Source organism: Paralichthys olivaceus, chromosome 23 (assembly GCF_024713975.1).
Source record: "Paralichthys olivaceus isolate ysfri-2021 chromosome 23, ASM2471397v2, whole genome shotgun sequence".
Lineage (NCBI taxonomy): Eukaryota > Metazoa > Chordata > Actinopteri > Pleuronectiformes > Paralichthyidae > Paralichthys > Paralichthys olivaceus.
Window position 1 is genome coordinate 3,055,549 of NC_091115.1, and position 6,573 is coordinate 3,062,121.

Below are 6,573 nucleotides of genomic sequence, written 5' to 3' on the forward strand. Positions count from 1 at the left end.
TTAGAGACAGACATGTCTGGTCTTTGTGAATAGGGTCTGCAATAAATGATATAATAAATAAAATTACACAAAAAGCAGGATTACACAAAAAGTACACAACCAATTTCCATCAAATTAACTTTTAGTCCTGAACCCAGAACCAGAAAGCTGTTTGAACTCCAGAGTGTGAATTTTAGCAGCGGATGGAGCAAAACAATCAATTGCCCATTTCAATCCCATGCAAGTGGTGTGAATCACATATGCATGCAGACAGCAGTTTGGCTGTGTGGACTAAAATGTAATCATTTGATGGAACAGTGCTCTAAAGGGCAATTCAAATCTGCTCCTGGTCCTGTATGGCTGCTGGTGGAATTTTACAAGAAATGGTAATTGTGAAAACGTGAAAGTTGAAGTCGTGTGTAATCTCACTTAGAAACAAAATAATATACAAACCAACCAACAAATGGACTGGGGAGAAAACTTAATAAATGTAATAAGGCCAATGTCTTATCCTTCCACTAACTACCCTGGATATCTGTGAAGTAGTTTTAGCGTAATCCTGCTGTCTAACAAACAAGCGAATGTACAGGGTAATCATGGTAATCATGCATAAATTCATTATCTATACGAGGCCCCAAGCTGAATATTGTACCCACAATTTAACAAAAACTCTCATATCAATTGGTGTATCTCTTGCTGCAAGAGTGTTTTGTTTCCCATGGTGCATTAGTCCCAGTCTCAGGTTTTCTGTCGTGAGGGCTGTGAATCCAGCGGTACATATATTGTCAGTAAACTGTCTGGGAGATTGCCTCTTCCTCTGAGTTAATTTCCTCAGTTTATGTCTAGAGTAGCATTGTGGAGAGAAAAGAAAATAGAGCTTCCAGCCTACAGGGGTTGTGGTGTATGCTGCAGGAAAATCAGCTCCGCTTCACGATGCATTTTAATAGCAGTTACAGATTTCTAATTGGTACACTGAAAGTAGGGAGTGATGAAAAGTTAGTGTGTGATTAATGCCGACTTGTAAACACAACAGTAATCACTGCCCACTTTGCCTGGGTTTTCATTAAGCCTCCAAACACAAAGAAAAAAAAATAAAATGTAGAACTCCCACTGTGACTCTTAGTGATATGAATTTGTGGTTTCAGGACAAACAGCAATAACAAATCCTTAAAATCCAAAATTGGTACCTTCTAAAACAACCTGTGCAACGTATTCATTCTTCCTATGACATGTGGCACAAATTCTGCAGAGGGAGGAGGTCGGGAGGTTTGGTTGAGTTGATCAAATGTCAGACTTTAATACTAAGAGGAGAAGGTCACTGAACGTTAACACAAGTCTCCATGAACCATAGACTGTATATATAGATGGACGACATGGCAGCTCCCTGAAAGTGAAGCCAGATCCCCTGGATCGCCATCGACATAAACCCTGCTTCCTCCATGTTAGCATAGTTCTTATCACACTGATGTACGGCCAAGTGTTTTATATTGATACGTTCGTTGCTTGTATCAATGTGACCTCGATACCTCAGCTCAACACCACGATCACGGCTGCACAGTCTCCGGCTCCACATGACGTCAGAAGCACAGGATTGCAGCACCTGTGTCACCCCAATTTTACCTTCATTTTTGTCCCAAAGGAGGACATGGACTTGGGCTGTCTATCTTTATTTACAGGCTATGCTCCAATCCATGACCAACCTTTACTCCCTAAAGTTTTCCAACACAGGTTCCCTCTGTGTATCTCTGTGTATCTCTGGGCTCAAACCTTAACGAACAACATCCGCCTCAGATCAGAGAACTGTTTTCTTCTTTTCTCTTGTAAAACTGCACCAATCTGTGAGCGTTTCAGAAGGTGATGAGATCTGATGACTTCCTGCCGATCTGATCAAAAACACTTACGTCTCTTTCCTGAGGGCAATTTCGAATGACATTTCAGTTGTTTGATTTGGAGGGTTTTTTTTTAACGAGATGTGGAAATCACCTGAGACCAAATACGTTTTGAGCAGTAAAATATCATACAACTACTTCAAGGACACTTTAACTGGTGAGGACACAGGCTCCACAATTTGTTGCTGCACAGTTTTGATGTTTAAGATTCTCCCATAATCAAGTTTTTTTCCGTGTTACTTTTGGTTTTGTGATGACATTGATTATTTTAGTCGTTTGTTCAAATTGATTCAGAATCATATATGGGCATCCTTCGTCTTGTTACATCCCTGAAGGCGTAGGCTCTGATTCTTTTATCAGAAGACTGATTACATACTTAGAAAATGAAAAAAATAATTAGCAGACAAAATTATCTTAACAAAGAGATTCACAGAGATGATATCAATCCTGATTGTATAACTGAATTCTTATAGGACGCTTTCACAGCTAATTCAGAGAATAATTCATTGATCTTGATGAAGGAAATCAGGCACTGATATTTTTTAAGTGTGTGAAATTTGGTGCAGTGTGTTTGGGACTGTTGGGCCTTGGCGGAGCTATGCAGTTCTAGTTGGTAACACAGGATTTGTTCATTGTTCTTTTATATCAATACAGCTGACTTACATCATCACTGTCTCAGCTTTAGGCTTTGGCGATATCCTTTTAAATCTCATAACTCATGGAATTTTTATTTCTGAACAGATCGAGGGTTCGAGAGGTGCTCAGGCTTAGCAAATCCTCTCCAAGGACAAACAGAACAAAAAACTGAAAAGATCTTTGATAAATACTGTCATTTGAGGACATTTTACATTTTGTGAGTAGAAGTGTTGAAAGACAGAACTTGGTTACGGCGTCTGAGAATGTCAGTGTTAATGTCAGCGGAGTGGCCACAGAGACGGTGTGGAAGGTTCTCACGTCTCTGACAGAGGGCACAAAATGTTCAGTTTCTTTTATTGACACATGAGAGAGAGCAAACGGCAGCATGGTGGAATTTCTCCAGGTTACTGTAGATCCAGCAGATGTAAGACCAAACATCAGTTCCTAGAAAAATGACGCTGTTTGTCATCTTCAGTGTTATGATGCTGTTATCATGAGCGGCGGCAGAGGAGTGCTACGGCGACAAACATGATTTAAGGAGCCGACCTGTCACATGGGCTGACATTGAGCCAGCGAGTGAGAAATGATTTAATAATTAACATTCATGAGCGGGAACATGGGTGGCTTCCATCATGCTGTGCCGCTGCCTAAAAACAAAACACAGCCAGCACAACAGCAAGATTACAGCCCTAATTGATTATTTTGGAGACATCATCAGAAATCTGAATGCATCAGCACAACTTTTGGAAGAAAGACCATCTGCTGAGATCGTCGGCAATTATTGTGGAAAAGAAGATCACAAAAACAGCACGTGGGTCACACAGAGTTTATGTCTCAAGAGCTGAGTAAGTGTGTAGACGTGTAGGATAAAGGCGCAACGTGTGAGACAGGATTAATTTGTTGCTAAACAGTTTAATGACACCCTGGCTGCCCTCGTGGCAAACTCCTAAAAAGACAGTTTTGTGTTAATTATCCTCACAATGCTTGAAGCCGGTGGAGCTGGGATTTGTCGCCTGTGAGTGCCATTTGGTGGATTTAAGAAACATGACAGGCATTATTTTTTAATGTTTACACACCCCCAGAGAGAGGAGCCTCCGTGCTCAATGTATTTTTAAGATGAGAAGACACTGAGCCATTTAAATCCAAAAATCTGGAGGACTCAATGTTGATTTTACTCCAGGAGGATCTGAAAGGTACAAATTGTGACTTATTTTAAAGGAGACATGTGATGCTTTTTCAGTTTATCTTTCATCTAGCGTGTTATACATGGAAAATCTGCAAAGTAAAAAAAAAAATACAGTAAAGACAGTTCTCTCCTGCACATTAAACACTAAAGCTGCTTTAACACCTCGTCTGTAGTCCGTCTGATATTCCTCATCATCACAAAGTCCGGTAAAGCGAGAGTGGAGGCTGACATTTCCTACACAAGATGGAAGCAGTTGACCGTTAACAGACTGGGAGCTAAAACCAAATGTTTCAGACAGAGGCTGAAGAGAGGAGCTGCAGCAATGTGTTTTATTTTCCAAATGCTGTAATTTAAAGTCTAAATGGGCCCAAACAGGATCTCTCAATAATTGGGTGAACAGAGAGTTTATTGTTTTTTCTGCTTGTCACATGTTTTCATTTTAATAAAACATGCGACCATCACACGGAGCAGTTCAGCTCCTGTTAGTGAGTCAACACACAAATTCACCATGTTGCAAAAGAGAGTGACACACATTTAATAGCCTCCTGTGAAAAAAAAAAAAAAGTCTCATTTGTGCTTAAAGAGACATCTTTCATTCTCCTGGTGGTGCCGCTCTGATTTAATCATGGATTTTTCTAATGGCTCTGTGGTTTAATTAGGCCATTTAAAGGTTAACTGCCAGGTCTGTGCCCACATCCATGACGGTCAGGCTTCTTTCACAACCCAACTCCCTCTGCAACTGTCCTATCTGCTCCACTTGTGACTATAGCGAACATTTATTTAACTGTGTACCTTTAAACAAATAATTACCCAGCATTTATTCTCTCTGTGTTACCAATACATGAGACTCTTTATCACCGCAGGTTTCTGCAGAGATGCATGTGGCAAATGCTCTATATCGAACAATAATTCAATCTTTAGATTCAAGCTCCTGTTTTAAAATATACTATGTAATAATTCTCACAGTTAGAATTGTATTTCTGGACAGGGTCTTTATTGAAACAAATTTAAAAATACATTCTCCCTATAGGACCAGCTTTACAACCTGTAAATCAGAAAACAAACTTCATCATAGCTCATCCACGATGGACGCAGTATGGAATAAACATGAGCCCATCTTTCCCGCTCTTCATCTCTGTTTCACGGCGGCGAGCACACATACTCTCAGCACGGATGCACTCGGATAAGTGGTGACTGATCACGCTGAGAGCACCTCACTGGGATGTTCGGAACAATTACCTCTGCCTCGCTGCCACTCAGGACCCCTCAGGTGAAGTCATTATCTTAACCAGAGGCTGCTCACTACAGTCACAATTAATTCACATTAACAGTGGAGCTCTGGCCACCGGGGCCATCTGGATTCATGGCTCCAATTACACTCATTACTGGACAAGGCAAGGTCCTCAATATTGCAAGTTTTTTTGTCCCTGTTGCTCGGCAGCTGCTCTGCAGAAAGGTTCTTTACTGAAGGCAGCTTGACAAAAGAAAAGCTAATGTTTGTGTTTATTGGCAGGTGCATGGCAGCTTAAAGTTATCTTGAAATTAAAAAGTGTGACCTGCTTCACTTGCCTCTTCTAAAAGTCGATGCGACGAGGGTCAGAGCTCACAGATGTGTTTCAGTATTTTCTTTAATAAGACTCTGAAGTGTCCTCTGCAGTGAGCCTGTGAATCCAGCTCTCTGATAAGCAGCTCACAGGTGACCCCTTAGTTTTATTACATGTATGCTGAAAACAAAACTTCTCATGATAAATGAAATACATATACAGGTACAGGCACCGAATGCTAACTCATACTTTGCTACATGTCGACCTGTTCTATACAATATTGTATTTTTACCATATGTCATATTATATGAAGGGAAATCCTCTTTTCTATTCCTTGTGCTTTGTTGACTTAATGCATGTTTAAGTCAAAGAGCCTCACAGGCACATTCTGAGTAAACAAGGACATGTTGTTCCATTGCTTTGCTTTCAATCATAATTTCCTGCTTTGATTTTCAGATTTTCATGTTTCACTGTACATTCAGTTTGAAACAGCGCATCTGACCTCAGAGCGCAGTAATCATGATAATCAATGCGCTGCCTGCAATCATTTCTCTGATTAAAGGCAAGGTGGTGCGGATAGTTTCAAGGCTCAGCTGAGATGCGGTGGCTATCCGAGTGGTTTTCACTTGAGCCTTGTGTTTGCTGAAGCTTCCTGCATTTTACAAGGAAAAAAGGACATCAAGGCTGTTTCCGCTTGAAGCTGCTGCAGCATGACATTATAATAAGATATCAGTTTATGACCATTTCCAATCTAATAAACCCGTTCATGCCCTTTGTCGTCCCACAACCAGAGAAATGCATGTGCAATTTATTCTGTTTGATATTAAATAATCAATAACTCTGTGTTGTCAGGAGACCAGGAGATGAAACATGTTACTGTATCATCCATGGCATTTGATTTTTTTTATTTTTTATATCTCCTCCGCAGTGATGATTCAATTTATAAATCACCTCATTGAACCCAGACTCTAACACACACACAGACAGACACACACACACAATAACGTTGTGTGCTTACATCTTAACAAAGGTCTAACAGTCTCCTTGTGAAACCCCTTTTAAATTGGATCTGTATTTTTGTATTTGGATCTGGTACAAATCCCACACACTCATAAATATCAGTCCCCTAAACATGGCCGATAGCCTGGAGGATTGACGTCTATCCCAGGTCGCCATCATGTGTATCACAGGGCCAACATACCACCTACGTTTAATCCACAGTCCCCTAACCCCAATCTGCATGTCTTTGGACTGGGGGAGGAAGCCAGGGAGAACATGCAAACTCCACACAGAAAGAACTGAACAGGGATTCGAACTGGAAACCTTCTTGCTTTGAGGG